Here is a 12650-nt window from a genome sequence, read left to right on the forward strand (position 1 = left end):
AGATCAAGAAACGCAGAAGAACGAGTGAATTGATTTGTGTAAATGGTAGTTTCAAAGAGAACAGGTATCAAACACATCGTGTGCAACAAAACAAGAATGAGATGAACATATAGAGTCGCAGGAGTATTACAAGAATCAGCAATACCACTACGCAAACATGGATAAGAAATTGCAACGAAGAACCAAAGCAAAATTCAACGCAAACATCATTATAACAGATCAATGAAGAATTGTTAATAAAATGGATAAATAGACTCAGATAAAATAAAACAAATAGAGATCAAAGCACACATCGAGTGAGAAGATGTGACAAACATTTAATGCGCACATATATAATTGTTTAGAAGAAGATGAAATAAGTAAAAATTGGAGAAAAAAACAAAAGAAACTAGGTTAAGCAATTAATCAAGCAGTTGATATACGAACTTAGCTTTGATATGTACGCCGTGAAACTTAATTCTGTTAACCAGCAAGCTGAAGCAGAATCGAGAAATGAAAACTCGAAACCATTGGAGATTAATCAGCGATCAGAGATAGAGATAACGATCCAAAATCACAACGCAAAGTTCGCAGTAGCACTACTTAAACAGAATAGATCGAAGTTCTGATAAAAAAACGAACAAGCAGAGTGAAATCAAGCGCAAATACGGAAGAATCGAGCTCGTGGCTCCAATACATGTTAGAATATGAAGATATGCAAAAAAGACTACAAAGATGTAAACTAAAGAAAATAAAGAACGCTGTATTTACAAAATGATTACATTGCGTAAAGTTAGTTAGTTACAAGAAATGAGTAATGAGTTCACATAGAGTACACAGAGCTAGTTAATTAATTCACATATTGACTAAAGTACCCTTAATATATCTAACATGCTCACAAGCGAGTTCCACAATAAGTAACCTAGATGTGTGTCCATAAATTTGAAGATGAATGAATGAGAAATAACTTAAAAAGAGTGGATGCTTGTTAAGCAAAAGTAATCAATGTCTCTCCTTACATAAATTCTCAAAATCACACCTTCTAAAAATCAAATCAAGTCAAAGAATGTGAAATCCGTCGTCAATGGAAATATTTACTAAAGAAAAAGATATATTATTAAGCATGTATATTCAAAATTATACATAGACTAAATTGATAAGCCATGAAAAAGATCAGATTACAAAGTGGGGTCTTGGTTAAGCCCCTGCAGCAGCTAGATCTGAATTGCATAGGCAATGATTATAAAAATATGAATTGAAAAAATCACCGAAAATCAGAATTTATATACATGCATAACTGATATAATGTTAATTTTAGAATTTAAAAGGCCTTGTTAAGCCTCGATTTTGTTTTCAAAAGAAAAAAGAGTAACTGCAAATAAGAAACTACATTTCAATTAAGCAGTATTGATTTCTTCATGTTCGCTAGTATTTCTTAGCTTCCATCCTTTTCATTCATACATGATATCAAATAAGTAGTGTAAAGCTTGATCGAATGAACAAAATCAAACAATATATATGCATAATAAATCATATATACACTTATATAAGCTGTAAAAGAATATGTAAAATCACAAAACTGTGAACGATGGATAATTATCAGAGATCTGTTATTTGATTCTGTGACTGGCTTTTTTCAAATATTTTACAGTCTAAGTAGAATTACATTCATACCCCTTTATAATATTTTATTTAAAAATTGAGCTATCTTAAGAAAGGTATTACTGGTAGATCAATGTAAAAAGTATTCAAATTTATAATATACATAGATTTGAACAGACGGGAAGGAAACTTGTAGAGTTGTGAATTGTGATGTGGCTAGATGGGGTATTGGGTAGTAGGCAGTTTGATTCCCTAATTTTACTCCTTAATGTTGGCATGTATATCATCAAAGTCGTTACTTGGGATGATATTTTTTGAACTAATGACAAATCTAAACCACTAATGAAAAGGTCATTTGAAATAGTTTTTATATCCTGCGTCTAGATTTTTTTGTAGTGTCATACAATTTTATTAGCAACATTTTTAGTTGTTTCGTTATTGATAAATATTCTGTAATGTATAACATATATCAAATATATGTTGAGTTTTTATCAATATGTATGATTTTCATGTAAAATATTAATCATGTACATAACATTTATAATATAGCTCATTAGTCAAATTATATATTTTTTATTTACCTCGTGTAATTTATATATACTGAATGAATAAAAGTAGAGTAGTCAATGTTTAACTGAAAAGGATTTAAACTAAAATTAAACTAAAAAGTAACATATATGTTTAATGCAGAGTTGAATAAACTAATAAGATATTTTATTAATAAAGTTAGTACTAATTTATAACAAAAATAGAATTTATACTATCATTAATATAAGTTGATTTTTGATGAAAAATATTATTTTTTTAGATTTAAGATCTATGTTGATGTTATATTATTACTAATGTATTAATTCATTAACTAAAGTTGACACGACCCAGTTTTAAATTTATTGTACAATGTTAATTTATAAGATGTGATTATTGTCAATATCATAATTTATCCATTCAAAATTGGCATAATTCAACAAGCTTTCAACACATTGAAAGAAAACAAAGATTATGTTATTTCTAGAGAACTAACAATGAGATTTACAGAAGGGGGGTTGAATGTAAATCTCAAAACTTTTTCAAGTTTTGAGCAGTTTATAAGACTGTGTGTTCAAGATGAACAAGTGTGTGAATTGCTTTAAGCTGATACAGACAGATATATATTCAAACACAAATGTAAAGAACACAATAAACCTTTAAAAACTTTTCTGGTGGATTTGTTGTTCCACCAGAGATGGTATTTCAGAAATTCTGTGATCTAAGAATTTGATCACAGCTGCATCCTAGTACAAACTAGATAATTTTTCTCTCAAGATTTTTCTAAACAGCTCTGGAAAAATTCTTATCTAATTACTAGCTACTACTTGGTTTATATATTACCAAGTTTACAAGTGAAGACAAGGATATAATAAAATAATAAAGTAAGATCTCCACTTGTTTCTTCTCCAGTTCACTCCAGTACTTTGTTGACTTAATGTCTCTTTATACTAGAGTAGAACGGATGCTTTTTCTGATGTTCCTGAAATTAGGCTGCCACATTTCAGTTATCTCTGTTCACCCACGTGCCTCTGTTTGTAGGTACAACTACCACTTATCAACGGTTAATCAACAGAACATCCGTTGAAGCTTTCATCCGTTGATGCACTCATCCGTTGAAGGATGTTATCCGTTGAAGCTTTAGAGACATCCGTTGAAGCTTAGCTTCTCATCCGTTGAAGGTCTTTAAGTCATCCGTTGATACCACTTCATTTATACAAAATTACAAGGCATGAAATATTTACAATTGGCCTTCCTATCTGCATATCTTCTAGTAGTCAACATGACTCATAGTTTCTCTCAACTTCTAAGAATTACATCTTAAATACAGAGACTGAAATATGCTACAACACTAGACTTATTTCTAAGTAAAGCTACACCATCAACGGATAGCCAAAGTGGTCTTATCCGTTGAGGCTACAGACACTGAATTTCTACTTAAGTGTTTTGTTAAACATATCATCAAACTAATGCACATATATTCCTAACAATCTCCCCCTATTTATGTCTATAAGAATTGTAGGCATAAATTCAGGGTTAACTTGATGATAACAAAACACTTAATAGATATATGAATTGAAACTAAGTAGAAATTTGAAAATGCTGCAAAAATGTATGTACTAGGAGGAAATTGAAGATTTACAGTATTTCCAAGGATACTCCTTTAGCCTGAGCATATCATCTTTTTCTTCTTTGTTCCCTGGTTTTCTTTCCTAGCCCTTTGTCATTTTCCTCAATTTGGAGTTGGAGTTGTCTGAAGAATTTAGCTTCATCTTCAACACTGATATCCAACTTAGATTGCATTTCCTTGAGAGTTTCATTGCTGGCAATCTTGAGTTGGTCTTCAAGTCTGAAAAATCTTCTGACTCCTTTATCATCTCTAAATTCCATCAACCAATGAGGTGATTTGTGAATTGTAATTCCCCTTTCTTGAATGAGTAAAGTCCTGGGTAAAGCATTGGGCTCCCTCCAAGTTTTCCTTATATTGGCAATCTTGTTGAGAATTTCAGTCTTGGCAGTTCTGGTAAAGCCAGAATCCTTTTGTATAGCTGAAAAGACTCTAATCAAGGTAGAGTAGCCTTCATTCAGAATCCTGTGGAGAGGCCATGTTCTTTCCCCAGCTCCTTTGTATCTAAACACTAATCTCTCTGGTAGCTGTCTGTAAGCAGCTATTCCTCTTACATCCTCCAGCTCATCCAGATAGAGTTCAATGTCTGAAATTTCTTTTATGTCACAGATGTGAACATAATCATCTTTAGAAATGGATGGCTTAGGCTTAGGCTTTTGTTTTTGAGTGAATTTCTTAGAGGTTATGGGAGGTGTAGATTTGGGTTTTCTTTTCTGTTTCTTTGGTAGTGGAAGAGTGGTTAGAAAGGTAGGCAATTTGATGGTGTCCCAATCAATAGGTTCCTCTTTTGGAATGATTGGTTCACCATGGATGTTTATAGTGGGATTAACAACAAGAGGTTCAGGTATGGAAGGTAGTGGTTTAGATATAGATTTGGTTACTTCAGTATTATCTTCACTCCTTCTATGTGCCTTGGCCTTTCTTCTGTTTCCCTTCTGCCATTCCTCTCTTTCTTCCATACTCTCACCAAATATACTCCCAAAAACCTCATCTAGGTTTGCAATCTTGTCTTCACCCCTGACTTCAATTCCTTTCTCTTCTTCAACTTGACTTGACTTTAGCTGTTGTTCAAGCTTTGCTTGTGCTCTTTTGTCAGCCTTTAGTTGCTTGACTTCTTCCTTCTTGGCTATTGAGAATTTGGGATGTCCTTGCATCACACATATGTTCTTTCCCTCTCTAGAGATAATAGCCCTATTTCTCCTTACAGCCTCATCCATGGTCTCTTTGAGATAAGCAATACTCCTACCTAAAAGCTTGTTCTCATCAGCTTTTGGAGGAGGAAAGTCCACTTCTTTTAAAGGATTCTTTGTAGAGTCCTTATTGGATCTTTTATTGGGCTTGAGAATTATAGCTTGTAGTTCTTTGGAAGAAGCTTCTCCATCCTTATGTCTCCCTACTGGCTTGAGCTCCATGTTGATTGGTTCAATCTTTGTGCTATATTTCACAGATGTTGATTTATCTTGTGTAGAGCCAAACAACAGTTGCAACCTTTCATCAATTCTCCTCCTTTGCTCTTTCACTTGAATTTCAGCTGCTGCTAGCTGAATCAAATCAATTCCATCAGGCTTTCCTTTCATTTGAATGATTGGAGAAGTAGTGATGGCAGGAACTAGCACTTTAGATATTTTGATTTTTGTAGATGGCTCTCCTTCCCCTTCCCTTTTACTCTCCCCCTTTTTGTTATCATCAAGGAGAGGGGTCAAGCCTTGTGCTTTTGCCAGCTGCATTAGGAGACTGGTTTGAGATTGTTGGTTGTGAAGAATGGTGGCCACAGAATCTTCAATAACTTGAACTCTGTCTTCCAACTTGGCCAGCCTTTTCTCAGTAACTGATTCCTTTTTCAATCTCAAAACCAAGTCCTGCAATGTACCATAGGGCATGACTGAATCCAATTTTTCAGAACTGTAGGATTTCAAGTCAGCAATATCCTTCCTGAGATCATCCATACTCAGATTCTGCTTTACTTGCTGCAACTTCATGAGATGCAGTGAGTCCAGGTGAGCTTGAAGGATAGCCTTGATACTTGCATGTGAAGTGTTCTGAATGGCCTGTTGAATAGTGTTGATTTGTTTGACTAAGGAGACATGGAATTCCCCTGATCTATACTCCTTTGTCAAAGCCCATTCAGGTAGATTTGGAATTGAACTAGGGCCTTCATCTCCCCCTAAGTTCATGCTTCCATCAAAAGAAACAGAGTCATCATCATCAGAATTTACTCCAAATTCCTCAGATGGCTCACCAGCTGTAGAAGGCATTTTGGTAATATCAGCTTTATCCCTTTGAAGAGATTCTGTTGTGTGTACTAGATGTAGTGTCTTTTCTGCCTCCTCGTTGCCCTGAGCAGCCAACATTTGATAGGCTGACACAGGATGAGTAAAAGTGTCAGCATCCAAGGAAATGTTATCAATTACAGCTTTGTAATGTTGCTGAAATTGTCTTTCCTTTTCAGCATCATCCACAATCATTGACTCACTAGCAATGGCTGGTTCCACCCTTATATCTACTGTACCTGCCTTTCTCTCTTTTTCTCTATTTTCTTGCATCAGGGGCTCCCCCTGGCTCACACAACTCACTCCCTCACCTTCACCTACTAAGGTGGTACTCCTCTCACTTACTTTTGCCATGCTGGAAGAAATAGCATGCATTTTTGAGCTCTCAATATCTCCTTTTGCCTGGGAGCAACCCAGCCTCTCACTCAAATTTTTACTCCCTTCCCTCAATCCTAAGAGTGATTGCATAGTATTCATGTCTTCTACACTTGGAATTGATTCAGTTATGTGTGGAGAGACTATCAACGGATGTGGAATATCCGTTGAAGGTGAAACTGATGTTATCAACGGATAACTGCTGTTAAGCTTATCCGTTGAAGAGCAACCACTTGTCAACGGATGAGTGATATCCGTTGAAGAAGGAAAAGAAGTTGAAATTGAAAGTGATATAACTGTTGAATCTGTGTAGATTGATTTGAGATGTGGTGACACAGATCCTTCAATTATATCTGAAAGAATTTGCGGGTGATCCAACAAATCATCTAAGAGATGATGATCACCTGTATTTGAGTGGGGCTCCTCCCTGAGTTGTAAAGAGGGAGAATCAGGAATTGATGGGAATAACATATCCACATCCAGAGATGGTGATGAAGTGTTTGGTGATTGATGTGTGATTATTGTGAGAGAATGGGGCTGTGACTCCACATTTATTGGAGCCACATCAAACTGAGTTTGAGAAGGCATAGATACAGATGGATGTATCTGTGCAGTGTGTGCACCCTGTGTAGATGATTGGGTTCTAGCCTTCTTTCTTCTAATAAAAGCTTTTGTTGGTGAGTGTTTGGCTTCAGTGTCCCTCCCTCGTTTGTTCTGTGTTCCTGGTTGGGAACTATTTTCAATAGTAACATCCTTTTGGGAGGATGCAACTAGGGATGTGCTAGTTACCTTTTCAACCACCACAGCTTTTTGAGAAACTGTGGCTTGGCTAGCTTGGGAAGCACTTAACTCTCCTTCCTTATCCTGGGGGTTTCTTTGATGTTCACCCCTCCCCTCACCACTCACACCCTGTTCACTCCCCTCAGGGTTAATGGTTGGTGTTACAACTGTTGTCTTTTGAGAAACAACAGAGGTGGTTTTCTTTGTCTTTGATTTTGAAAGTTTAGTTTTGGTGACCTTGGTAGAAATCTGTTGGGGCATTGTCACAGATTTCATGGCCACACTAGAAGATAAAGAAATAGAGGGGTTGGAAGAAGTAGGAGTTGTAGAAGCAATTACCTCACCTACCTGAGGTGCATTCATGATTGGTAAATATACCAATGGCACACTGCTGTTGAGATCCATTCTCAATAAATCTGCAAGAACTCTTTTCTCTTGTGCCCAGCACTTGAGTTTATTATTCTCATTGATTATGACCAAACCTTCAGCAACATGGTTAGCCAATAACATAAAGAATCTAGCATAATAGATGTTATTAGGTCTATTAGCTTTGTTACCTAATCTAGTACCCAATTCTAGCATCACATAGTTGCTAAAGTTAAAATACCTATCAGAAACAAGCATATAGAGCATATTAACAAGAGATGAAGTTATGGCATCAAAATTACTAATTTTCCCAGAGAAAACCTTTATAAAGGCATCCCCAAGAAAACTCCATTCTTTCCTAAGGCCTTTTCTTCTAATACTCCCTAAACTAGCAGAGTTAAGAGAATAACCTATGGAATCTAACATGCTGGATACATCATTATCAGTGTGTGGTGTCATGGCATTGTTCTCAGGTAATTTAAAACATGCTTGTAAATCATCATAGTTAATACAGTGATTTTTACCTTTGAGAGTGAAGGAGATAGTCATATCTATGGAGTTGAACTCAGCAGTTGTCCAAATCTCCTCAACTACTTCACAGTAAATCGTTGGGGCTTCCAGCATTGCATAGCTAAGTTTACAGTTTTTGATGAAGTCCATCATTTTGTGATAGTCTGAATGGGCTTCATTCTTTTCTACCAAAGCTATGAAATTGTTCTTCTCATAGATGAACCCAGATTGAGACATAATTTTCACGACTGGTGCCATTGTTGTGAGTAGAAATTGCAGAGAATAACTTGAAGGTTTTGCAGAGAGAAAATGGTAAATGCTTGAAATTTTAAGAAAGCGTAAAGTAAAAATGAAAAATCAGAAGGGCTTATATGCTTTCAAAAAAAAATTAGTAAAAGATTAATCAATAAGTATATGTTAGTTAATTTCAGCCGTTTAAGAATAAACTGTAAGTATTCTAACAACTACCTTTAAAACCAATACATACAGATGTATGTATGAGTATTAACGGTTAAGAAAATAGAATCAACGGCTGTGAAACACCTGAATCGACTGATGTGACATTTCAACGGATAAGGCAAATTGTCATCCGTTGAAAGGTACTTCAGTTTTATCCGTTGACGGATAAAAATTCCAGAAATGTATTTGTCTTTCAACGGATAATTAATATCCGTTGATAGAGCAATTTTGACTTTCAACGGATAGGAAACATCCGTTGATGGTATAAACTTTGTTAAAAGTCAAATTTGTTCTAGCAACTAATATATTTCAGGCTTCAATTCAAATTGCAATAAGGGCATGAATTTTAAGAGTAATTAAGCATACCTAGCTCACTTACTAATCTTGTGAATGTTGATTCATCAAGTGGCTTGGTAAATATGTCTGCAATTTGTTGTTCACTTGGAACAAAATGTAGTTCCACTGTACCATTCATGACATGCTCCCTAATGAAGTGGTACTTGATATCAATGTGCTTGGTTCTTGAGTGCTGTACAGGATTCTCTGTTATGGCTATGGCACTTGTGTTGTCACAAAAGATAGGAATTCTATCAACATGAAGTCCATAGTCAAGGAGTTGATTTCTCATCCATAACACTTGAGAGCAGCAACTTCCAGCAGCAATGTATTCAGCCTCAGCTGTAGAAGTAGAGACTGAATTTTGCTTTTTGCTAAACCATGATACAAGCTTGTTTCCCAGGAATTGGCAGGAGCCTGTTGTACTTTTCCTGTCTATTTTGCAACCTGCATAGTCTGCATCTGAATAACCAATTAGATCAAAGCCAGATTCTCTAGGATACTAAATACCTAAATTTGGTGTACCCTTGAGATATCTGAAAATCCTTTTGATAGCTATTAAGTGAGACTCCCTAGGATCAGCTTGAAATCTAGCACACAGACATGTAGCAAACATTATATCTGGTCTGCTAGCAGTTAAATATAAAAGTGAACCAACCATGCATCTATAACTTGTAATGTCCACAGACCTTTCAGTCTTATTTAATTCAAGTTTGGTGGCAGTGGCCATGGGAGTTTTTGCAGATGAACATTCCATTAAGTCAAACTTCTTTAAAAGATCATGAATATATTTAGTTTGACTAATGAAAATTCCATTACTAACTTGTTTAATTTGTAAACCAAGAAAATAGGTTAGTTCTCCCATAAGGCTCATTTCATAATTACTTTGCATTAGCTTAGCAAACTTTTTACAAAGTTTATCATCTTTAGAACCAAATATTATGTCATCTACATAAATTTGAACAAGTATACTAGAGCCATTAACATTTCTAAAGAAGAGAGTTTTATCAACAGTACCTCTAGTGAAGTGATTCTCCAAAAGAAATTTTGATAAGGTTTCATACCAGGCTCTAGGTGCTTGCTTCAGTCCATAGAGTGCTTTCAACAGATAATACACATAGTCTGGAAAATTTGGATCTTCAAATCCTGGAGGTTGACTTACATAGACTTCTTCCTCTAATTTCCCATTTAGAAATGCACTCTTGACATCCATTTGATAGACTTTGAAATTGGCATGAGCTGCATAGGCTAGAAAAATTCTGATGGCTTCAAGTCTTGCAACAGGAGCATATGTCTCATCAAAATCTATTCCCTCTTGCTGAGAATAGCCTTTAGCAACCAATCTGGCTTTATTCCTTATGATAATGCCATTTTCATCCATCTTGTTTCTGAATACCCATTTTGTGTCAATAGGACTCTTGTTCTTTGGTTTGGGTACCAGCTTCCAAACTTGGTTTCTCTCAAATTGGTTTAGCTCTTCCTGCATAGCTAATATCCAATCTGGATCCAATAAGGCTTCTTCCACTTTCTTAGGTTCCTCCTGAGATAGAAAACTACTATACAGACATTCATCTTGAGTAGCTCTTCTTGTTTGCACTTTAGATGATGCATCACCAATGATCAGTTCAAAGGGATGATTCTTGGTCCATTTCCTTTGAAGTGGAAGATGTGCTCTAGATGAGGTGGCCTCAGTATTGTCATGATGTGAGACAGAGTGTTGACTAGTTGAAACTCCCCCTGAGTTGTTGGTCCTTTGCAGGGAACTTGGAGTTCTATCAACTGATGATGTAAATCGATTATCCGTTGATAAACTATGATCAACGGATGCTTCATTTAGTACTTCAACGGATGATACACCATGTCTTTCAACGGATACTGCATTGCCTCTATCAACGGATGTAGAATTCTGACTTTCAACGGATGCAGTATTTTGTGCATTATCCAAGGGCATGTTTTGAATCCCTTTTGAAGTGTTATCTCCATCAGTCTCCTCTTCACTATCATCACAATATATCTCAATGTTGTCAAATTTGAGTCTCTCATATTGTCCTTCATCTGTTAGTCCATCAATCTTTTTATCATCAAACACAACATGCACAGATTCCATAACAATGTTGGTTCTTAGATTGTAGACCCTATAAGATTTTCCAGCTGAATAACCAACAAATATCCCTTCATCAGCCTTTGCATCAAACTTCCCTTTATGGTCAGATTGATTCCTTAGTATAAAGCATTTACATCCAAAGACATGAAGAAAGTTTAGAGTTGGTTTTCTTCTCTTGAACAACTGATAAGGAGTCATGCCTTTAGCTTGATTGATCAAAGAGATATTTTGAGTGAAACAGGCACAATTAACAGCTTCAGCCCAGAAATATGTTGGTAACTTTGATTCTTCAAGCATTGTTCTGGCAGCCTCAATTAAAGATCTGTTCTTTCTTTCAACTACCCCATTTTGCTGAGGTGTTCTTGGAGCTGAGAACTCATGCATGATTCCATTTTCTTCACAGAACAGCCTCATTGATAAATTCTTGAACTCAGTTCCATTGTCACTCCTGATATTCCTAACCTTCAGGTCAGGATGATTATTGACTTGCCTGATGTGATTGATAATGATTTCACTTGCTTCATTCTTTGATCCAAGAAAATAGACCCATGAAAACTTTGAGAAATCATCTACAATCACTAAGCAATATCTTTTTCTTGCAATTGACAATACATTGACTGGTCCAAACAAATCCATATGTAGCAGCTGTAATGGTTCATCAATTGTTGTTTCAAGCTTCTTTTTGAATGATGCTTTCCTTTGTTTGCCTTTCTGACAAGCATCACACAAACCATCCCTTGAGAATTCAACAAGAGGAATTCCTCTTACTAGGTCCTTTTTGACTAGATCATTCATTGTCTTGAAATTCAAATGGGATAGCTTCTTGTGCCATAGCCAACTCTCAACTGAACTTGCTTTGCTGAAGAGACAAGTAATAGATTCTGCATTTGCAGAGTTGAAGTCAGCTAAGTACACATTTCCTTTTCTAACTCCAGTTAGAACCACTTTGTTGTCTTTCTTACTAGTGACAACACAGGCTTCAGAATTGAAGGAAACTGTATTCCCTTTATCACATAGTTGACTGATGCTCAGTAAGTTATGTTTGAGACCATCAACTAATGCAACTTCATCAATGATGACATTCCTTGTTGAAATCAAGCCATATCCCATAGTAAACCCTTTGCTGTCATCTCCAAAGGTTATGCTAGGGCCAGCTCTTTCCTTAAACTCTGTGAGCAGGGAGAAATCTCCTGTCATGTGTCTTGAACAGCCACTGTCCAAGTACCATAGATTCCTTCTATTTCCCTGCACACCATAAAATCAATCAATTTGATTTTGGTACCCAAGTTTCCTTGGGTCCATTCTTGTTAGCCTTTCTCCTAGACTTCATTCCTCCTGCATCTCTAGACTTAGGTAACTTTGAGTCAACCTTGGTCTTGGATGTAGTTGGTTGAGGTGTAGGGTTAGTCACAGAATCATTTAGCACATTTGGAATATGATAAGGCATGGATTGTGCATACATGTTATTCCACATAGGCATATTGTATGGCATTTGAGGCATACTAAATGCAGCAAGATAAGGATTGTTAAAATATGGCATGTTTGCAAAATGTGCATAAGGATTCTGTTGAGACATAGTAGGCATAGCATGTAGAGATGATGCAGACATGTTAGGCATGGAAGAGGGTACAGTTATGGGGGTTTTCTTAATAGATTTGCAATTAGCAGATAGATGATTAACACTACTACAATGCACACAGCTTTTTCTAGGAGCATA

This window comes from Apium graveolens, chromosome 5 (assembly GCF_009905375.1).
Source record: "Apium graveolens cultivar Ventura chromosome 5, ASM990537v1, whole genome shotgun sequence".
NCBI lineage: Eukaryota > Viridiplantae > Streptophyta > Magnoliopsida > Apiales > Apiaceae > Apium > Apium graveolens.